Raw genomic sequence first — 24,825 nt, forward strand, 5'->3', positions numbered from 1 at the left:
ATTCCAAAGAAGTGGGGAAATAACTGAAAAGGCCCTATCACCATAACGTGTACAGGTGCGGGGACCACGTGATAATTGGAGAGCGGAGGAAGAACGAAGAGAACGGGTTGAAGTGGAGGAGCGGAAGGAAATTAGATCTTTAAGATAAGATGGGGCAAGATTATTACATATCTTGTAAACAATAAGGAGGATTTTAAAAGTGATACGTTGATGGATGGGGAGCCAGTGGAGGGATTGGAGAACTGGAGTAATGTGGTCAGATCTTTTTGTAAGGGTCACAAGCCTAGCAGCTGTATTTTGAATTCTTTGAAGTGGTGCAGTACTTGAAGCAGGGAGACCAACAAGAAGGGAATTGCAGTAGTCAAGATGAGAGGAAACAAATGCGTGAATGAGACGTTCTGTGGAAGACTGATCCAATAATTTAAGTATTTTACCAATTTTACAAATACCCCAAGCAGCAGAACGACATGAATTCTTAATATGTTGTTGAAAGTTCAGATGCTTATCTACAATAACTCCGAGATCTCTGACGGACTGAGAGATGGGGATAGTACTATCTTCAAAGGAAAATTATGTTAGAGAGCTACCCCGCCTGAACTGAGAATGAACATACAAAAATTCCGATTTAACACAATTCAATTTCAAATAATCATCGTGAGACCATTGCTTGATATCATCAACGCATCTACTAAGTTTGCAGAGTGCTTCGACTTGGGTATTTGGTTGTATATATATATAGAGAGAGTGTGAATACAATACAAACTGGCAAAAGATGGTAATCTTTTTTTCTCTGAATAATAATACAATTGGCCTAGATAATTCATTAGATATTGTAGGGAACAATATAAATATCATCAATCTTTAACCCACGTAGCTATCAACAACCCAGCTAGGCAGTTTGTCCGTATGAACATTTAAATTGAAGCATTGAAATTGAAATTGGTGATTTGGCTGGAATATAATATAATTTTAATAACAAATTACAAATAGTATGATGTATATGTGACCGTGCATCATAAAAACCAACAAACAGCCGCACCCCTTCATTATTACGTGAGGACTCAAAAAAGGTGAAATGAGTCAACTTTGTGTCAATGAGTCAATCTTGAGTCTTCACATATTCTGAAAGAGTTATCCTTCCTCTACGTTATTCTTTAGTTTGAAATCATAACATAAATGGGAAAGTGTGTTTTCAGCAGTTTTTTTTTCTTTCTTTTTTTAACAAAACACATATGTATATATACCCAAACCTAGAACTTCAGTCTTCATGTTTTCTGAAAGAGTTATTCCTCCTCTACGTTATTCTTTAGTTTGGGATTATAACATATATGGGAAAGTGTGTTTTCAGCGGTTTTTTTTTTTCTTTTTTTTTAACAAAACACACATACATATACCCAAACCTAGAACTGAATATAAGAAATGCTCCTTCACATATGCTGCAAGCAAATCATTCAATGAGTTACCCATTTTTATTCAAACAGCCTCCTCATTGCAAACATTTTAAAAATCGTGTACGCCAACATCAATCTCTCATCTCCCTTTGCACTAGCTATGAATTATTCAGATATCTATTTTCTCTGCTCGTTTTATGTTCTTTCTTATGTGTTTTATGTTCTTTCGATCCGATTGTTCTTTAGCTGTATCATATCTGTGTTCGTTTTGTTCTTGTTTTTTATTGTGTGCACATGTAATGTCATTTATATGAACGCAGGGCTCCCTTGTAAAGCAGGCCCTTGTGGCACTGAATGGGACAACCCTGCTTTTAAAGAAGACTTAATAAATAAATAAAATAGATAAACAAGGCTTTATGCAGCCCTTTGGTAAAGCATGAAATATTTCTGTGCTGATCTTTCGTATACCTTCCGTATTCCAGCGTCTAATTTTAGCATTATTATAGTTTTCTTTAAGAAATGTGCTTGTACTGTACAAAAGTTACATTTATCTACTGTACGTATTTGATTTATCTGGAAAATGAAACTCACTCAAAGGAGACGTTGATTCCCTTGTCGTCAAATCTTGTGTGGACCCTCTCGTGCCTGTTTACAGGGAAATTGAAAATCAGTATCAACCAAAAACATAATTAACGGTAAAGTCCTACTACTTCCTATAGTCTTGCAGCCAGAAAGGGTCCCCGTGCACCCCCCCCCCAAAAAAAAAAAAAGAAAAAAAAAATCTACGATATGTCCGAAGATCGTCAGAACCTGTATTTTCCGAATCCGGTTGTCGCCAGCGGAAAAAAAGGTTGCGCGCGCGTCTAATTTGCATATTTCTAAGATGGCCGCCGCCCGTTGCTAGGAGAAGGATTATTTTTGAATAACTTTAGTTAAGAATATCAAATTACCATAGAAATGGTATCATTTTGAAGAAAATTAAATTTCCTACAAGTTGATACCCCATTTGATATGATAAATAGTTTTTTCATGAAATATTAAGGAAGGAATTATGTTTTTTTTTTTTTTTTAATACGGAATTCGGTAATAATGTTCTTTTCCATACATTTAATATGCGTTTACAAATAACACTTGAATTTTCCTAAAATTATTCCCCAAACATAACTATTATCGTGTGAAAACGGCTTTCCAATACACCAATTCCTTTAAAAGTTACACGACATTAAAGGGGATATGGTTCAATAGGTTTTACAGCAATATTTAAGGGTTATAATGTCTCCGCGCGCAATTGCGTACGTTCTGTTTATGGGGTTTGTTGGTGATCACTGCTATCTCTTGATTAAATCTCATCGAAATCGGTGAAGTAAGAAAGAAAAATTACACTTTCTTTTCCTTATATGAAATATTTTTTTCTACTTTGCGTTACCAAACTCAATCCATTCAGCTCCCCATATCAACAGTTTCTTGTCTTTTTAGATTCGCCCTCCAAGAACGTGGAATTAATCACAACATACATAACATTAAAAAGTTAGAGAAAAAAAGTTAGACATGACAGTTTTCTCTTATTGGAAGATTAAAGTGGAAAAAAAACAGAATCTTATGCTAAAAACGCTAAGTTTCAGAGTTTAAAATAAACCACGGTTTTCATAACAAAATGAAGGGAAGTATCTGTGTAGTTCATGGCGGCCGATATTGGGTTACATCATAAATTCTTCAGAAAGGGTCCCCGTGCTCCCCCCCCCCCACCCCATAAAAAAAAAAAATCGAAAAAAAATCGATATGTTCGAAGATCGTCAGAACCTGTACTTTGCGAATCCGGTTGTCGCCAGCGGAAGAAAGGGTTGCGCGTGCGTCTTATTTGCATATTTCTAAGAAGGCCGCCGTCCGTTGCTAGAAGACGGATTATTTTTGAATAACTTTAGTTAAAAATATCCAATTACCGTAGAAATGATATCATATCAAAGAAAATTAAATTTCCTACAAGTTGGTACCCTATTTTATAGGATAAAGAGTTTTTGTCATGAAATATTAAGGAACGAATTATGTTTTTTTTCACATTTTTTCCCCAGAAACACTGAATTCAGTGCGGTTAGGGTGTGGGAGGAGGGATACCACCTCTCACGGTAGGGACTTTTTGTAAAAACAGGGTACAAAAGTCGCGTTTATAGAACAGTTAAAAGCAAATTTCTAGGAAATTAAACATAGTGGAAAAAAAATAGTGCGAAGGACTATGATTATAACATACGGGAGTACATTTATGTGACGGTTTGAGATCCTCGGCGAGAGGGAGCCAAGTGACCGAGCGGGGGAGGGTGTGAGAGGGGGAATACCCCCTCCCAGGGTAGGGATTTTTTTGTGAAAACAGAGGACAAAAGTCGCGTTTACAGAGCATTTAAAAGCAAATTTCTAGGAAAAAAATTTAATATAGTGAAAAAATAATTAGTGCGAAGGACTATACGATTATATCAATAGGGGGTACATTATGTTACGGTGTGAGATCCTCGGCGAGGGAGCGAAGCGACCGAGTGGGGTTAGGGTGTAAAAACCGAGAGTACAAAAGTCGTTTTTATAGGGCATTTAAAAGCTTCCGGCGTCATTGATGACGATGCTCTGATGATGGAAAACGATGATATAACCTAAACGTGCATTGATTATCTTATGCACGGGGTAAGTGCTAACGGTTTGAGACATTCAAGAGAAATGTATCTACCTATAAATGAGATACTTACTGTTGTAAGTGAGAAACGAAATGCCATAATTCTGTGTGTGACATGAAAATAATCATTTTCTGAAGCGCTTGCTTACTCGCGGACATTATTTTATCAGGTATTATTCTATGACATAGTAATGACAAATATTTGAATTGTATACATCAGTGGTAAGACATTCCATATTTGTTATAGAGAAAAAGTAGTCCGACATTTTCACATACATCCAAGGTCCGTTTTCTCAAAATTAATTACGTACGGAACCCCCCCCCCCCAACACTTTCAAAGAATCCTACGGGCCTCCTACATACCTCCAAAACGCTTAGTTTTAATTTGGTAACAAATTATGTTGGAAGATGAAACAATCTTCTCCATCACACCATTGGGATTCATCATCTGTATCAAACTTTTAATTCAATGTATAGTGCAGACGGGCTCCGTTTAGACGTGAAATCATGTCTGAAATAGATGCTTTCATAATAGTTATTGCTTTAAGTAAAAAGAAAATTGAGAACACTTACGTATTGAAGAACAAAATATTTGGCAACCTCCTGTAAATTTCGAACTCAAGAGGATCTTTATTTGTTGAATTTAATTGACCGTTCAGATTTGAATAATTTTACAAATTACAAATCTAAACTACTACTCAAGTTTTACAGATCTGTGTGATGCACTTATGTAGTTCATTAAGTGGTGTGTTGTTATCTGCCATAGATAATAAAGTAAAATGAGCTAGTGCATTCTTCCTTTCTCACAGCTTAAAGGACAAGTTCACCTTCATAGACATGTGGGTTGAGTGAATGCAGCAATATTAGTAGAACACATCAATGAGAGTTTGAGGAAAATTGGAGAATCCGTTCAAAAGTTATTAATTTTTGAAGTTTCTGCTCAGTCACGGCTGGATGAGACGACTAATAAAGCTTGTGATGTCATATGAGTACAACTATATAAAGAAAGTATAAAGAAAATTCAAGATATTCTCACTTTTCTAAAATAATAAAAGAACACTCAACTTCTCTCTTTCAGAAGTCACGGGGAATAATATTTTCAATTTCAATTTATTTGGCACAAAATAAATCAAAAGTACATTATGTACACAGTAAAAACAAAAACAATGTGTATAAACATACATGCACATATTTGGAAATTAATGCCGGGACCCCTTTGAAGCATCTGGTGCTTGTTGTTGGGGCCCAAAACAAAATTATACAAAATACAGTTGCTTAATAGCAAATTGTGCAAAAATGAAAATGAAAAAAAAAATATATATATACAAAAAGATACTTATCAGCCCTAAACTATGCACACACACACACACACACACACACATCACATTCTTATCACTCGCACCCATGCAGCGCACACCCAACACACTCATTCAGTAGCAATGTCAGGATCAAAGAAGTGAACAGTAGAAGAAATTTGGTAGCAAGCAGTCTACTCAGACATGGATAACAGTTTCTTAAAAGTATGTTGTTTGAATAATGTTCTGAAGCGAGAAAGTGTAGTGCTGGATTTGAGATCTGGACTGATTGAATTCCATTCATTTACACCTGTAAAACGAATTGAATGGGTTCTAACTGTTAAACGGGCTAATGGCTTTCTCAGACTATATCTTTCACGAGTAGAATAATCATGAAAACACAAATTAGATTTAAACATATCATGAAACAAAACTGGGAGAATACCTTTATGATACTTAAACATAAACACTAATATATTAAATCGAACAAGTTCATAAATGGGTAGAATTTTTAACTTGACAAAAAGTGGTAAACTCTTAGAAATCAATCTGATCGCACGCTTTTGTAACATATATAATTTCTCAACATGAGTTTTATATGTCTTACCCCATATTTCATTACAATAATTAAAATGCGGTAATATTATTGCATTGTATATATAAAATAAAACTTTTCTAGGTACAAAACTTACCAATTTAGATAACACTCCAACACATTTTGATATTCTCGAAGATATGTTTTCTAAGTGGTGCTTCCACTCAAGAGATTCATGAATAGAAATACCAAGAAAATTTATAATTTGAGTTCTTTCAATAATTACATTTTCAATCTTAATCAAATCAGAATTTACAGAAATTTTCTTTCCCTTAGAATGAAATAAAACATATTTTGTTTTTGTAAAATTCAAAAATAACTTATTACATTTAAACCATTCATTCAACATTTGTAATTCATTATTCAGGGTAAATATAAGTGTGTTTACATTTTTGTGAGAATATGACACTACAGTGTCATCAGCAAAAAGAGAAAATTTCAATATTTCTGAACAATTTACAATTTCATTAACATATATCAAAAATAACAGTGGCCCCAGCACAGAGCCTTGAGGTACACCGATGTTTACCTCTCCTTGCATGGATTCGACACCATCAACCACCACATATTGTTTTCTATTTAACAATTAATTAGAAAACCATTGTAGGGGTAAACCCCTTATTCCATATGACCAAAGCTTTGATAAAAGGATATGGTGGTTGATGGTGTCAAAAGCTTTTGAAAGATCCATGAACACTCCACAACAAATATTACCTTTATCAATTTCTTGTAAAATATAATCAGTAAAATATATCAAATTCAATGAGGTGGAATGATTTTTCCGAAAACCAAACTGTTCAGGAATTAAAATATTCTCCTTGGTAAGATAATCATAAAGTCTATCATACATAAGTCTTTCAAGTAGCTTAGCAAAGATAGAAAGGAGAGCAACGGGTCTATAATTTTCAATATTCTGCGGATTATCTTTTTTAAATAAAGGAACTATTTTAGCAAGTTTGAATTCATTTGGCACAATACCAGTGCTCAATGACATATTAAAAATATTACATAATGGGTCAGCAATATACTGAATACAATCTTTAATGACTCGAGGAGATATATCATCTGGCCCACTGGCTTTTGATGTCTGAATTAACGAAGATATTTGTATAATTTCATAAGGAGATGATGGTTTTACAAAAAAAGATTTAGCGTTTTGACATGGCATAAACTCTTGAAATGAATGATATGTTCTGTGCTATTCGGGAAGGAATGCAAAAGGGATTGCCCATCTTTAAGGCATGCACGGTATTATGCCCATGAAAGTGACGTTAATGGCACAGACCTGTTATTATATGTGACCGTGCATCACAAAACGAACAAAAAGTCGCACACACTGATTTTGCGTGAGGACTGAAAATAAGTGAAATGGGTCAACCTAGCCGATCTTGACTTTTTCATATTTTCTGAAAGAGCTAGTCTTCTTTTACATTATGCTAAAATTTGGGGTCAGAAAACGAGCGGGAAAGTGTGTTTTTCAGCAGTTTATCTCGAACATTTTTGGTAGAATAGTGTGATTAGGTGTGTCTTTCGAGTCCCGTTTTCATTTCTGAAAAACCTTGTCCACACTCTTCACTTTCTCTTCACTCTTCACTTTGAAAAGATAGTGATATCGCTTTGAACGTTAAAATTAATTATGGACAGAATGTGTTATTGACGCATGCTTAATTTCAGTTTAATCTGATATTCCCTTCATTGTTTTTACTCGGGTGGTTTACTTCCTTTTTTTTTGTCCCATTCATCGCTTGAATAGACACTGTACTTCAGAGCCTCTTTTCTCAGTTCACATTTTTCCTGAGTTTGTGCTTTCTTTCCAATATCTAGATAGGTTAGGAGAGTCCATTTGATTTGAGTTATACATCATTTTAAAGCTTAAAGTCTGCTCTTTCAGAACATGGTCTTAACTAAACAAATTATGTCTGGCGATTTTTTTGTTTGTTTTGTGGTGCAGGGTAACATAAAAAAATAACCTGAAAATCAGATTTATTGGGTTTTCATCAATTGTACATTAGAATAGCGACTCAAATAATGATGCGAATTAGTCTTCGTACATCGCTAAATTACCAGTTGCTAATGATAGTCTAAATCTCTGTTGTAAGATTTAAAAAAAATCTAGCTTACATAAGAGAAGTAATCTTTGAAATTATGTAAATAATTGATACGTGCGGTATTGAAACTGTCGAGTTGATCATCCTTTATGGTACGTTACCACTCTCGTGGAATTCACTAAGCTGGTTCCGCTTTCTCGATTCGCCCGAAATCGTGGTCTTACTCGGGGACTTATCGTGCTGATCATCAGATAGGCCTAATCAAATCTTGATGTCAGTCAAAGACATTCTGTTGATCGTAGTAATTTTTCGAACATACCAATAATTGAAGGGTTTGTTTGCAAAAACCGATAAGTCCATTTTTGAAGATTTTGAAGTACGATATCTGTCATAAAGTACAAAATAATACATTTTAAATGATATATTGGTCACTACATATAAAGGTATATTTTTGAAGTTATGGTCAAAAGAAGCAACAATTTTCTCATTATTCTCTTTATTTTTCTTGACCTTAAATCGCAAATGTCTCCATTTGGCAAATATGGACTTATCGGTTTTTGCAAACAAACTCTTCAATTCTTCTACGATCAACACGATTACCACCATAGACCTCAAGATGTGATAAGCCATGATAAGATCACCACGATCACTCGTAGACTAAGAATCAATTCGTGGTAGATAGTACATATTAGCATATCGAGTCGCGCGACAATGGGAACCTATTCTATTATAGTGAAAGTGTTTAACGTGCAATGTCAATAATCTTTTGGGTATCGATCATGCACATTTATACTATACGCTATCTAAAAACGATCGGCGGACGAGTAGAGCATGGATATCTCAAAAAAATGCATGAGTTGTTATTCCAGCGGAACTTACATGCGCACTATAAAGTGGATTGCACGTCAGATGCGCTTATAGCAAATACACTTCAAATCATTCTTAGCAAATTTATCTAAATTATAATAGATGTCTAATTTCTGTGGAAAACATGAAAATATTGACGTTGCTCTCGATCTTGAGTCCCCCTTTTATTCAGTCAAGCTTTCGGCCAGTCATCAGGCCTTCATCAGTATGCAACCAACAATGAGGCACCGTGCACGTTTGAGAAGGGAACTATCTCTCGCACCATTGAAGAGTTTGTTCGCAAAAACCGATAAGTCCATTTTTGAAGATTTTGAAGTACGGTCTCTGTCATAAAGTACAAAATAATATCTTTTAAATCATATATTGGTCACTACATATAAAGGTATATTTTTGAAGTTATGATCAAAAGAAGCAAACATTTTCTTACTATTCTCTTTATTTTTCTTGACCTTTAATCGCAAATATCTCCATTTGGCACATATGGACTTATCGGTTTTTGCGAACAAACTCTTCATAATATATATAATATACACTCAGTTATACGTACATACATACACACATACATACACGCATGCATGGTTAATGTTCCCTCTTACTTTTCCCTCATGTTTTATATAGATCCACGAATTAAGGTCTACTTAACCAGAACATTTTCTCTCTCTCTCTCTCATTTTTGTATAATATTGATTATTGGTCACCCCTAACGGATTTAACAAGCAAGTGTACATTGTATTGCATTTAAATGAACCCATGTAATAAAATTGAGTGCATGAAATCATTTTTATATAAGAAAAAACAGAATTTGAAAGCGACTGGATTTGACTTGCAACTATTCGTTTTTATCAATGCCATTCCTTGGTATTTGTAATTTATCTATTAGTTTCTTGGCAGTAATAGACGAATGATCAATATATTTAATTAAAAAACCACCAGGCTAACCACCAAAGAATGAGAACACGTTTGTGCGATCTTACATATAAAGATTAATTGATTTCATACTAGAGCATGGTGAGAATTATTTCGGTATGTGCGGTATACATGTATCTCTTATTTCGATATCTAAATAAAGCATTCGAGTTCGATGTTCCATGAATGCATTGATGACGTATTCAATAAATTCACGGAATTCACGGAATTCACGACTGAGCTTATTCATTTCCCCTGTATGAATGCTTGTGTATGATACTGAAGGTGTGAGTGTGTGTGTGAAGATGATCAGATGTTTAAGATTTAATGAAGAGAAGTTTGATTAATATCAATATGTTGAAAATCCATATCCAGATAAGCCCGTTTCGGCCGTCGTGAAATTACACCTCTCGTATAAGGCCTTCACTCTATTTGATGAAAAAAGACGTAAACCAAAAGTGAAGCTGAGTTGATCAAAGGTGATAGCGAATAGAAAATCTAATTTCCTTTCATATTCAACAAGATTAAATGATATCTAATCAATGATTTGCATGTGATAGGTGATAGGGTCTCATACTTGCAACAATTATTATGTTATTACACGCGTTACGCAAGTACGGGCGTCGACATTACCCTTCAATTTCTGTATAGCCGTATTGAACCTTTTCCCCTTAATGTCGTGTAACGTTTAAAGGAATTAGTGTATTACGAATAGCCGCTTTCATATAATAATACTTATTTATGGGGTTTAACTTAAGGAAAGTTCCAATGTTATTCAAATTTATGAAATTCTTCCGTCGAGATGTTTTCATTGCAACTGATTGACAAATTGCCCTACATCGACGTCGATGTAGGGCAATTTGTCAATCAGTTGCAATGAAAACATCTCGACGGAAGAATTTCATAAATTTGAATAACAAAGCAGTACCCGCTGCATGCTATAAGGATTAGAACCAGCACTTGCTGTCGGGCGAAAGCTCGGTGGTCTAGTGGAGATGACGCCTGTCCGGTGATCAGGAGGTCCTAGGTTCGAATCCTGCTCGAGTTCCAATGTTATTTGTAAACAGATATTAAATGTATGGAAAAAAAAATGCTGAATTCCGTATTTCTTGGGAAAAATGTAAAAAAAAAAAAATCCTTCCTTAGCATTTCATGACAACTATTCATTCCATAAAACGGGGTATCAACTTGTAGAAAATTTAATTCTCTTTAATATGATACCATTTTTATGGTAATTTGATATTCTTAACGAAAGTTATTCAAAAATAATCCGTCTCCTAGCAACGGGCGGCGGCCATCTTAGAAATATGCAAATTAGACGCACGCGCAACCTTTTTTTCCGCTGGCGACAACCGGATTCGGAAAATACAGGTTCTGACCATCTTCGAACATATCGTAGATATTTTTTTTTTTTTTTGGGGGGGGGGGAAGTGCACGGGACCCTTTCTGAAGAATTCATGATGTAACCTAATATCGGCCGCCATGAACTACACAGATACTTCCCTTCATTTTGTTATGAAAAAAAAAAAAGATAGCCATGGTTCATTTTAAACCCTGAAAGGCCATTAAGCAAGTTCTTTATTTATTAGCGCTTTTAGCATAAGATTTTATTCACTTTAATCGTCCAATAAGAGAAAACTGCCATAATTGATTTTTTCTTTAACTTTTTAATGCCAATTAAGTTGTGAATAATTCCACGTTCTTTGAGGGGAAACTAAAAAGACAAGAAACTGTTGATATGGGAAGCTGAATGGATTGAGTTTGGTGACACAGAATAGGAAAACAAAATATTTCAAATAAGAAATAGAAAATATAATTTTTCTTTCTTGCTTCACCGATTTCGATGAGTTTTGATCAAGAGATAGCAGTGATCACCAACAAACCCCCAAAACAGAACGTACGCAATTGCGCGCGGAGACCCTTTCTGGCTGCTAGACTACTAAACGGAATCTGATTCTGCACCTTTTCTCCCGAAGTATCTCTTCTTTGTCAAGTTCATATTTACGGTCATCAAAATGATAGAATAAAACAGCTTATTATGGTGTTTCACGAAAATGACGGAGACGTTGAGTTTTTTCAAATTTAAGTGTGTCCATTGTGGAAATCTCCCCGCAAGCACATATGAATGCAGTACATTATCTATATATGTACTTGTGAGTGAATGTCATAATGATTGTGTATACATATACACGTGTTTTCTATCATAATAGGAAGTTGATCTCTTTCTTTCCTGAAGTGCTTTTTTTTTTTAAAAATCGAAATCAGTTTAGTTGGAATCTACGTCGATTTGAATCACAGCAAATGAAAGTACAAAATGGCATTATTGAATTCTAAATACCTGTATGTATTATTTACTGTTATCATATGTTGCGTCGGTAGTTACAAATACTCATATGCACTAAGAGACGGAGTCAGTATTTTATTTTTTTTATATATATATACCGGAGACTGCAAAATTAGAAATCAAAATAAGTGTATACACTTTTTGCGCATTTAAATCATTTTGTACAAGCAAACTCACTTAAAGCAGACGTTGGCTGTCGTGTCGTCAAATCTAGTGAAGAATGCTTTCTGCCTGTTTACGTGTAGATTGTAAATCAACATCATAAAGTTAGATACGTTATGTTGAGGTTATACATATTTATATCCCCTTAACAAACAAAGTACAGTATACCCTTTATTTGATACGCCAGTGGCTTTCTTTTTTCTTTCTTAGTTGTTAGTTGTCAGAGCTATGCTCGTGTCAATCAAAATATTATACTTTATACAATATGTCAGGCAATGACAGAACGTACGTCTTCAAGTCACAGTTTCATTTTGTCAAAATAGACACACATAAAGAAAAGACGAAAAATCACAATGAATATCATTTCTCACATTGGGCACATAATTTTGTCAAAATCTTTTCGTTTGATGGAATATAATCATGAAAATACTTGAGAGAAAAAAAAAAGAATCATAGAAACAGTATTTTTTGTACATGTCACTCACTAGAAGCAAGCATGGTGCTTGTTTAATGGAATGTTGATACCTCTTGCGTAGACTGTCTCTCAACCATTTAGGGGTGATGATAAAGATCAGCGTCACTGACATTTCAATTCAATTAAATCCAATTCAATTCACTTATTCCTCATTCTTCTTTTTTCCAACAAAACATAACGCATAATAAATCTGGAATTACAACATAAACATAAACATTCGACTTTGCAAAATATAAATGACACAGATAAACAAAAGAATGCATACTGGCAAAAAAAAAAGTACAAAGTTATGCTTCAGTTGAAAAAAAAGAAAGAAATTGAGATACATTTCTCAATAGTTCGACACTTTTCGAATGCCTTTTTTATTCCAGCAAAATCTGAATAAAATATTCTTATATGTACGTTTGTGTGTACATTTATATGGTGTATCCATTCTTGTGTGTGCATGTATGTGCGAGTGTGTATTTCTGTGTTTGTCCCTTCCAGTACATGCACATTTACGATAGTACCAGCAAACGTAGCTTAAGGAAGTGTGAGGAAATAGTAAAATGGAATTAAGGAAAAAAAAATCAAATGAAAAAATACAAAAAAACACGCGCACACTCAAGTACAAAGAAGGAAAACAATAATTTTTGTTCGGAAGAAAAGGCTGAAGTTTGAAATACTCACTAAAGGTATTGACTGCAGTTTGTGCTGTCGATGAGCTTGTACTAACTGTGTACACCCCAGTGTCTAAAAAATAGTAAATTCAAAGGTAGACATGCAAATCTGTGACATGGTATGATAGGCAAGTAACAGTTTGATACTCATGCTGACTCATGAATCTCGACGACTAAGAATAAAACGTTTATTCAACATCTGCCTTTGCTATAATACTTTCTGGTTTACAGTTTAGGAGTAAAACATGAAACATAAGGACTCGTCATTCACTTAAAGCGTCACTTAAAACCGAATGCAAACATTGTACATTATTAAAAAATAAATGATGATAAGTAATAAATATCAATATTATATTACTAGAGTATTCAAGTACACGATGTCATGAGATTGTTAGGAAAATCGTAGCATCATTAGCTAGCATGCATGACAAAAAAATAAGAACATTAAGTCTCAAGATTATCATTCCTTGTTATATTCTTCTTGGATTTCAAAGTTTGCGAGTTGATAACTAAAAAGAGCATTCTCAGCTCTCATGCAATTACTCCTAAAGAGTCTATATTCCACTCACACCTAACTTGATGTTTCTTAGGAATTGCTTAAAAATGGCATTTGAAATTTAGAATGTAGGCCTACTGATGTCAAATATCTTTTATTTACAATATGCTTTGCCAAATTAAAGAAAATAACAAACTATTAATAGAAAATCCTTATAACAAGGAGCCATGAAACCATCCTCATCCTGACCATTATTCATATTTATTGAGTACAAAACACCAAAAAATATCTCAAAGTACCAATGCTAACACCGATCATATTGATATTTAACCATGCTATGGTTCCAGTCTCTTGCTCTTGATAATGATTTCGATGTACATTGTTTAAGCATAATTATTGATTGGGCTCAGTATTCCTATCATTAGATCAGGAGAACAAATACACCATTTGCATTCCATTTTGTAAAACTTTACACTACAAGAGTATACACACATACACACAGAGCAGAGGTACTCTTTAATCTACTACCAACCGTTTGATTCATTTGCGACAGCTCGGCAAGACGCAAATGGCGGATTCCATTGCGGAAAGTAAGTCGACCAACCGGGTACTACCTTACACTGCAAGGTTGCGGAGTCATTGATGACGTAACCTTCACCGCAGCTGAGAGTAATGTTGGACCCATATTTCGTGCTATTTGTGATCCATTGACCATTCGTCACAGGACTAGGGTAATTACAATACCCAACAGATACTTCATATCATAGAGGAAAGCAGAACAGCCAATCAAAGTGATTATATAGATACAATAATAATAAAAAAAAAACAATTGTGCACATTATGAAAGAACTATAAAAGACCTATTTACATTGCCTAAAGACCATCATGACAGCTGTTGAAGAGGTAGATAAATTATATAGATAAACAGGTAATATCAACCTGGATATTGTGAAATAATGTTATGTTTTGTTCGTACCTCTCAAGACCATTCGTGTCATGGCATTCAACATCATAAAACGTGTGAAGAAAAATGATAAAAATATGAAGATAAATGATCGTCGGTCACAAAACTCCACAAAATGTCCCCATGGTTGTTTTCCAGTAGAACTTACAACTCAGAAAAGCATAAGCAACCCTCTTTTTAATTAAACTCGAAGTTTATTGTATAATATTAGTTTCAAATGATGTCATTGGCAGTTTTTGTTGACACTTTTGTATTTTTCCATACTCCTTCCGAAGTGTTTGAAAATGAGCTTACAATTTCGGTAGTCGTCAATAAAGCAGTTGGTCGAAGCTGATAAAAATTTTAATACGGTGAGTAACCTTAAGTTTTGAAAATAATTATATTTATCATAATCTGTTTTTCATTACTTTGTTGGCGGGAACCTTCCATCCTATTAAGGGTTATTTCAAAGCTAAAAATAGGAACCTCTTTTAGAATGCGTTTGTGCGTTTTATCTCGGGACATTTTCGGCTCACTTTTGTCTATTGTGCTTCCTGTTCTTATCATTGTATAAATAATATTGCGGGTTTTTTTTTTTCTCTTTTAAACTCATACTCACTGTTGAATGAATAATGAACGCGTTCTTCGGATATAGGTTGTGCTTGGGTGGGACATGTCCAGTTGTTCGAAAAACTTCCATCAGAAATCAAATCGGCATACGATTTTGATTGGAAACAAACACAAAACCCACGATGTATGACAGCACAACCATTGTTTCTAGGTTCTCTCCTGCAGGTAGATATACATTCCTCATCGGATTTAGATTCAGACGCATAGTCGAGCAGAAACGAAAGAGCTTTATGGTCACCTTGATAGCATCCGAGAAATCCAGGCTCTAAGAGTAAACAAAATATGAAAACGGAGACAGTTACCTGGATAACATATTTTGATTTGTTTGTTTGTTTGTTCTGTCTTTCAGCTATCAGAATTTTTATGAGACCGATCACAGTTTGGCTAATATTCTGTAGGTTCGTTTTTACCGACGAATCCTTATTCCGGTGTGTCGTAAGTAAAAAAAGAAAAAAAAAAAGACACACACAAAAAAAAATTCAAAGCACGCAGCTGAGAGAATGTCTGCCAGCAGTGGCTACCTATGTTGTACTATAGACATAGCACATGCACACACACACAAACACACACACACACATGCATGCAAATGTTCTATACATGTACATAACTATGAGTAAAAAAAAAATCGACTCTCGCGTAAGTCGCATTTTTTTTTCTGTTTTTTCAGTCCCGAGAGCTTCGACTCGTGCGAGGTTTGCTGTGTATGCAACATTTGCCATAGCCTGTAGCTTGTCAATGTCACATTTTCATACTCATTGTTACCTCACTGTACAACTTCCTTTGAGGAATATTTCACTGCAATGTTGTCATGGGAACTATTATCATGTTTTCGTTGTTGTTTTTTTTTGTGTTTGTGTTTGTGATGTAATGTATTTTGTTAGGCAGCTCACCACAAGCTTTGCTTTTTTGAGGTTCTGCCTTCCTGTACAATAATTTCATGATGTGATTTCCTACATGGAAAAAAAGATGGAAAATAAATGTTTTACAAACTTGAACTTGAACTTGAAAGGTTCAGGAATCCGTAAGCGAAATAAAGTTCGGGATAACGAGGGTCTTTAGAAGGCATGTTGCGACACGGATTGTCGCCCCCGTCACGGATTGTCGTTTGGCGACAATCTGTGACGAGGGCTGGCGGCAAGGATTGTCGCCCGCCCTCGAAGCACATTTTGCTGGGTAATATCGTTCTGGACATAGTCATTGATATACTAACACATAACTTACATGGTTACATCCATTCAAACATGCCATGTAAAAAGTCATGGTGAGGTTTCAAGGAAGTGTGTATGTGCGTGTGCACACGATAATTTAGTGTCCGTTTGCGCGCGCGCGCGCGCGTTTTTTTTTTGTGTGTATGATGGAATAATGTGTTTATTATGTCAGCTTTTTGCGTATGTGTTTTTTAGCTGCTCGTCGGGAGGGATACTTAGTAAGCTGTTGCTGGCATAGACGTTGATATTGATTTTATCGGCAGCTTTGACTTTGATGAGTTTGTTTGGCGGATTTGTATATGAAATCGGAGTGGTGCTTGCGTGCGGGCGGATGCTGCTTTTCTGCATACGGTCCATTATGTCTTATGTATCAACATTGGGAAGTCGTTCCATCAGGAAGGAAGGTGGTATCGGTTCGGCTGTGCGTTTGTAAGTGGGGAGGGGGATGCATTTCGTTATTGTAAAAGTTCGTTATTCTGAAGGCTCTTCAGTCCGAAGGTTCTTTATTCCGAAAGTTTGTTATTGTGAATTTCACTTTTGGATCAACGAACCTTCGGAATAACGCCACAAACGTTCGGATTAACGAACCATTTTTCGTTTTCGGATTAACGAACCTCTAGGTATAGGGAATTGTGTGTTTCGGATAAATGAACCTTCGGAAAAAAAAAAAGACGAACCTTCGGAATAACGAACCTTCGTGTGTGTGTGTGTGTGTGGGTGGGTGGGTGTGTGTATGTATGTGGGTTGGTGAATGTGGGTGTGGGATGGTCTAGAATTTGGTTAATCAGGGGTTGGTGGGTTGGGGATTGGATTTGAAGAGGGATAGTTATAAATGGGATGACAGATTTTGGTAGGATTTAATATTTAGTATAGGTGTAGGCCCTAGATTTGTTTCGGTGGGGGGGGGGGGGGGGGGGGGGTTGGTCGGGTTTTTTTTATGACTGATTTCATTCTAGATTTCTATAATGTATTTGTGTTTTTTTTTTAATGTATATGCCCTTGCAAGTAAGAAGGTGTTACATGATCCAAACCAATATATTCAAGGGATATAGGTTTGGTAGGGCCCTAAATGTCAAAACTTTCTCGTGAAGAAATTGTTAGTATAGGGTTGGTCTATAATCGAGTTATCTATGTTGAAGTGAGGTTATTTGTAGTATAGATTGACAAATGCATTTGTTTGTGTTTTGAATTGCCATTTGTAATTTTTTGTTCATGTTACACCCACAATGGGTCGATTTATGAATGATTTGAATGAAATCAATAAATATCAAGGGGAAAAAGTGTTGAGTTGGTTTATTTGCATTATGAGGATTTGTTTGAGTGTTTGATGGTGTTTGTTTGTATTACGTATGTATTAGGGGTGTGCATATGGCAGTTCGTGTGTGCTAAGATCATCTAACGATTACAAATTATTTACGGCGTGTGGAAATTATTCGCTCATGCATAAAGCATGCAAAACTTATTCTGGGACAAAGAATAGTGGTATGGACGTTGTAGTTAAGACTGATGGAATAATATGACTGCAGTGAAAAAATGAACAAAGACAAATAACATTCAGGGAGGGTACTGAAGTACCTCCCTCGTATATATTTTCTCTCGGTCTCTCTCTCGTCTAGCCCGCGTCACCGCTGAAATTTACACACCAATACTATTTTTAGATCAACGCTGGTGTGACCTCTTTAAATTTTAAACACGTGCTCATACACGCTGAAGGCATTTTCATTGCCACAGTAGCGCCTGCAGCAGTTTCGGATTAGCGAACCTTCGGAATAACTAACCTTCGAAATAACGAACAGCACCCGAATAGAACATGTCACAAATGTACACACAAGTAGTTATGTACATGTATCAAGGCTGTATGCATGGTTGTTTTAATGTGTACATTGTATGTACACAGGGTGACCAGATTAATGGAGAACATTCTATATGATATAGATATAGTACATACAGGCTGACCAGATCAGTGGAGAATTTTCTACATGGTATACAATGTAGCTACAGTACATGTATGCATGTGACAGGAAATACATTATACAGTTATAGCTCACTCAATCTAGAATGATTTAACCCATTCCAGAATATTCTAGGAAGTGCTGGTTGAGCGAGGCACTGCCCCTGTAGCCCAATGTGATTGGTAGTTAATTTTGGCAATGATGTTATGCACATAGTTAGACAGTGAGTCATCCAGGATTCCTGGAATTTGGACTTGCTAGTATGTTCAGGTATGTGGCCCCAGGTTGGAGAAAATTACAGAATGTACTAGAAAGGGGTGAATGGATAGTATATAAGCAGGAGAAATTTTGAGGTAGGCAGAGTACCCAACACCTCTGCTCTGAGAGTTACGTCACTTCTGGCTCTGAAGCGACTTGTTATAGTCAGTCCTGTGTTACCTGCTGACCTGCTATACAAACTGTGTTTGTGGAGATAAGGCCTGGGAGACATTTTGCCTGCAGAGAATTAGTTTGCCTACATTGGAGATAGACTCCATATTTTAGTGTCAACGGACATTATTACGGCAAAGCTGTGACGGACCGGATTCCTTGCTGGACAATAAAAAGTGAATCATCATTCAACGCCGCAACTGGACGTGGTCGTCATAACGTTTGGATTCTACACGTTTTGCTGTGGACATCTGTCGTGGATTTTACCCCGGATTTATACTGTGGATTAATGCAACCTGTGCCTTTGGAGTTACGTCGGAGGAATCATTCATCGGTGCGTCAAGGATCATTCATCGGTGCATCGAACATCGTATCTGAACATTTTCAAAGGACTACTTGATAACATAATATGTAAGTGATTCTATAACCGATTTGTAATTGTTTCTATTGATCATTATTGTACTGATGTGAAAACCGATTACGAGTCTGTACCCACAATATCACTGTTAATAAACCGCCTGAACATTAGTTGATTGTTTCTTTTGTGCGATCATTCTCAGAGTGATTTTGGTCGTAACAAAAATTGGGGGCTTGTCCGGGAATTGAATTTAAAGCCAAAACTTAGAATTTGGAACGTTCCGGAATCCAGAATATTGGTACAGACAAAATACCAGTGAGTTGATTGTTCAATTGTACATTGTGTGTAATACATGTGACAATGTCAATCAGTACAATGGATGTTCAGGCATTTGTTCAGAGGACAGATTTGTCCCTCAAAGATTTGCAAAGGTTACGCAAATGTGATTTGACTGCTATTGCACAGCATTTAAATGTAGATCTTCCACAAGGTGCAAGAAAGGCAGAGATTCTTGACTTAGTAGCTGGTCACATGGAGCTCAAAGAAGAAATTCATACTCTAGATCAAGCTCAAATGTCTGATCAAACACGGCTTGAGCTTGCTAAATTGCAAATGGAAATGGAAATGGAGAAAGAGAAGATGAGATTAGAAATAGAAAGAGAGCAGAGGGCTAGAGAAATGGAAATGAAGGAAAGAATGGAAATGAAGAAATTTGAGAAGGAAATGGAGCAACAACTGAAATTGCGTGAGATGGAAATGGCTCATGCACAGACTGTTGGAAATCGTGAAAGTGCTCCTTCTGAATTTGATTTGGCCAAGAACATTCGATTGGTGCCAAAGTTTGAAGAAAACAGAGTCGATGCATATTTTGTGTCATTTGAGAAGGTGGCTAACAGTTTGAACTGGCCACAGGAATTTTGGCCCTTGCTCCTTCAAAGTGTGTTTGTCGGCAAAGCCGCCGATGTGTACTCATCTCTTTCTGAAGAGCAATCACGTGACTATGCTACAGTCAAGAAGGCAGTGTTAAATGCTTATGAGTTGGTGCCAGAGGCATACAGACATAAGTTCAGAAATTCGGACCGCAAACCAAGCCAGACACATGTTGAATTTGCTCGTGAAAAAGAAATGACGTTTGATAGGTGGTATAGATCCCTGAAAGTGGATCAGGATTTTGATAACCTACGTGAGGTTGTTCTCTTGGAAGAATTCAAAAAGAGTGTTGCTTTCAGTGTGAGGTTGCACCTGGAAGATCACAAAGTGACAAGTTTGCATAAAGCAGCCTTCATGGCTGATGAGTATGAGTTGACTCACCGACATGAAAACAGACCACCTTTCGGAAATTTCTCTGGAAATAAGAGAGACAAAAATCAGTCGAGCAACCAACAGAATGCTGGTTCAGGAATGTTGTCGGCACCAAAGCCTCAATCTAACAAAGGGTCCAGTACAAGTGCAAATGTCATCAGATGTTTTCACTGTAACAAGACAGGGCATGTAAAGTCACAGTGTTGGAAGTTGCAAAACAAAACAAAGAAGGACATGGGATTTGTCATGTCAAAAAGTATCCTACCCGAAAATAGTGTCCCGTTCAGTGAAACACAGGCCATTGAAAGTCGATCTCCCAAATTCAGAGATAGGACTAAGCAGGTGGATGAGAGCTATCGTAGCTTTTTGTTTGAGGGTGAGGTGACCCCATGTACTTCTGGTGAGGCAGGTAAACCAGTAGTCATCCTGCGGGATACGGGGGCCTCTCAGTCGTTGATGGTGGATGGTGGTATGACTTTTCCACCAGATAGTGCAGTGAATGCAAAAGTCTTGATTCAGACTGTTGATGGCAGTTATATGTCAGTACCACTGTATAGAGTGGATCTGAAGTGTGACCTAGTTTCTGGTCCTGTCACTGTTGGAGTTGTTCCTGAGTTGCCCATGGTAGGCATTGACTTCTTGTTGGGGAATGACTTGGCTGGGGATAAGGTGGTTGTGTCTCCAGTTGTTTCGGATAAACCAGTGGTGGTTGCTGAAACTGAGCAGTTGCAGGAGGAGTTTCCTGGGATTTTCCCAGATTGTGTTGTGACTAGGTCTCAGGCTCGTAGAGCTGTTCAAGATGATGCGGATTCTGTTGATGTGGAGGAGAATTCCGGTGTTTGGTTGGCAGAAACCTTTTTCAAGGATTTGAATGATGGGGTTGCTGTATTAGGCTCCGAGGCTAACAGTGATGGGCTGTTTAGCAAGTCTTCCTTGGTTGAAGCACAGCAGGCAGACTCTGAGTTGAAAGGCTTGTCTCAGACGGCGTGTTCTGAGGCTGAGGCTGAAAAGGTCCCTGAGTGCTATTATGTCAAAGATGGCATTTTGATGAAGAAGTGGAGACCTCCCCATAGGCCAGCTGATGAGGATTGGACGGTGGTCCGTCAAGTTGTTGTCCCTCCCTGTTACCGCGGTGAGATCTTGAGGATTGCTCACGAGTTACCAGTTGGCGGCCATTTAGGCGTCAGAAAGACAAAGGATCGGATCATGAGGCATTTTTATAGGCCAGGGTTGAATGTGGATGTGGCTGAGTTTTGCAAGACCTGTCACACATGTCAGGTGGCTGGTAAACCACAGCATTCAGTGAAGCCGGCGCCATTGATTCCGATACCTGCGTTTGAAGAACCATTCAGTCGGGTGCTAGTTGACTGTGTTGGACCTTTACCTAGGACTAGGTCGGGGCATAAGTACCTCTTGACAATCATGGATATGTCTACACGGTTTCCAGAGGCTATCCCATTGCGAAATATCACTGCTAAGACTGTGGTAGATGCTCTAGTGCAGTTTTTCACTAGGTATGGGTTGCCCAAGGAAGTGCAGTCTGACCAAGGGTCAAATTTCATGTCAGGCATATTTCAAGAGGTGATGTATCGTTTGGGTGTGAAGCAGCTGAAGTCGTCAGCTTATCATCCCCAATCCCAAGGTGCGTTGGAGCGCTACCACCAGACCCTAAAGACAATGATTAGGGCATTTTGTGAGGAGTATCCCGAGGATTGGGATAAGGGCATCCCTTTCCTCCTGTTCGCAACGAGGGACTCCCCAAATGAGTCGACGGGTTTCAGCCCATTTGAGTTGGTGTACGGTCATGAAGTTAGGGGCCCACTGAAGCTCATCAAAGAGAAATTCATGACTGAGGATGATGAGGTCCACCTACTTGACTATGGGTCAAAGTTCCGAGAAAGGCTTTCAAAGGCTTGTGAGGTAGCTAGGGAACACTTGAAAGTGTCACAAGATTCAATGAAGAGAAAGGCAGACAAAAATGCCAAAGCCCGAACCTTCAAACCAGGTGACAAAGTTCTTGTACTGCTGCCCATACAAGGTGAACCACTGAAAGCCAAGTTCAGTGGCCCATACTGTGTCAAAAAGAAATTCAACGATGTGAACTATGTGATCAGTACACCAGACAGATGCAAAGAACAGAGAATGTGTCATGTCAATATGCTGAAAGAATGCTATGACAGAAAGTCAGTTGGTGTGACATAGATAGTGGATAGCACAGTAGAAGTTAAGGGTGAAAAGTTTTCACCGGCATATCACTTACAGTGTATGTGTTTAGCATATCTATTAATGTATGCAAAACAGTTTGACATGATTGTATAAGCTTCGAGAATCCAAGCAATATCAATGTAAATGGTATCCATGAAAAGAGAACATGGAATTAATGCAGCTAATCAAAAAGCATGTGAAAGTATGTGATTATTGTTGCTTGACTTGGATTGTACTTCACATTCGTTGTAAATAACAATGAGAAATTGTGAAGGTAAAAGAAACCCTTGCTACGGCAAGGCTTTCTTTTTCCCATGGGGGATGGTGTCACAAATGTACACACAAGTAGTTATGTACATGTATCAAGGCTGTATGCATGGTTGTTTTAATGTGTACATTGTATGTACACAGGGTGACCAGATTAATGGAGAACATTCTATATGATATAGATATAGTACATACAGGCTGACCAGATCAGTGGAGAATTTTCTACATGGTATACAATGTAGCTACAGTACATGTATGCATGTGACAGGAAATACATTATACAGTTATAGCTCACTCAATCTAGAATGATTTAACCCATTCCAGAATATTCTAGGAAGTGCTGGTTGAGCGAGGCACTGCCCCTGTAGCCCAATGTGATTGGTAGTTAATTTTGGCAATGATGTTATGCACATAGTTAGACAGTGAGTCATCCAGGATTCCTGGAATTTGGACTTGCTAGTATGTTCAGGTATGTGGCCCCAGGTTGGAGAAAATTACAGAATGTACTAGAAAGGGGTGAATGGATAGTATATAAGCAGGAGAAATTTTGAGGTAGGCAGAGTACCCAACACCTCTGCTCTGAGAGTTACGTCACTTCTGGCTCTGAAGCGACTTGTTATAGTCAGTCCTGTGTTACCTGCTGACCTGCTATACAAACTGTGTTTGTGGAGATAAGGCCTGGGAGACATTTTGCCTGCAGAGAATTAGTTTGCCTACACTGGAGATAGACTCCATATTTTAGTGTCAACGGACATTATTACGGCAAAGCTGTGACGGACCGGATTCCTTGCTGGACAATAAAAAGTGAATCATCATTCAACGCCGCAACTGGACGTGGTCGTCATAACGTTTGGATTCTACACGTTTTGCTGTGGACATCTGTCGTGGATTTTACCCCGGATTTATACTGTGGATTAATGCAACCTGTGCCTTTGGAGTTACGTCGGAGGAATCATTCATCGGTGCGTCAAGGATCATTCATCGGTGCATCGAACATCGTATCTGAACATTTTCAAAGGACTACTTGATAACATAATATGTAAGTGATTCTATAACCGATTTGTAATTGTTTCTATTGATCATTATTGGACTGATGTGAAAACCGATTACGAGTCTGTACCCACAATATCACTGTTAATAAACCGCCTGAACATTAGTTGATTGTTTCTTTTGTGCGATCATTCTCAGAGTGATTTTGGTCGTAACAAACACCCCTCCATTTCCAAAATACAAAATAAAAAATGTAATACACATTCCATGGAGTGTAAAGTGGTTAAGACTTTATAGAAATACAGTCTTTCTCATCTGATAATAGTTTATCGCTGCCCCACATCGTCCCCGGCCAGAAAAGTAAATGAAATGATGTAACCCCATTCCCTACCCAAAATGTGATTCGAATAATATACATTCAGAGAGTGTGAGAAAAATAAGTTCAGCACCATGGGTCAACGATGTCATCTGTATATGGGTGCCACGTAAAATGACCATTTTGTGGGAGAAATTTCATAACTCGACCATGCATCGGTTCTGGCACTCCATCACTCTGACTGTGTTGCAGTATTCCTTCAGATACAATGCGCTACAGCCTAGCAACACGGGTGGTGTAGTTTACCATTAGTCTCTATCCCTATGAGAGA

General features: G+C 37.1%; 1 pseudogene; it reads right to left on the bottom strand.

The window, feature by feature from the left end:
* Positions 1-583: 583 nt before the first annotated feature.
* LOC140227733 (uncharacterized) overlaps positions 584-24,825 on the bottom strand; it is a 36,397-nt pseudogene continuing 12,155 nt past the window's right edge.

The sequence above is a fragment of the Diadema setosum genome, chromosome 4, assembly GCF_964275005.1.
Source record: "Diadema setosum chromosome 4, eeDiaSeto1, whole genome shotgun sequence".
NCBI lineage: Eukaryota > Metazoa > Echinodermata > Echinoidea > Diadematoida > Diadematidae > Diadema > Diadema setosum.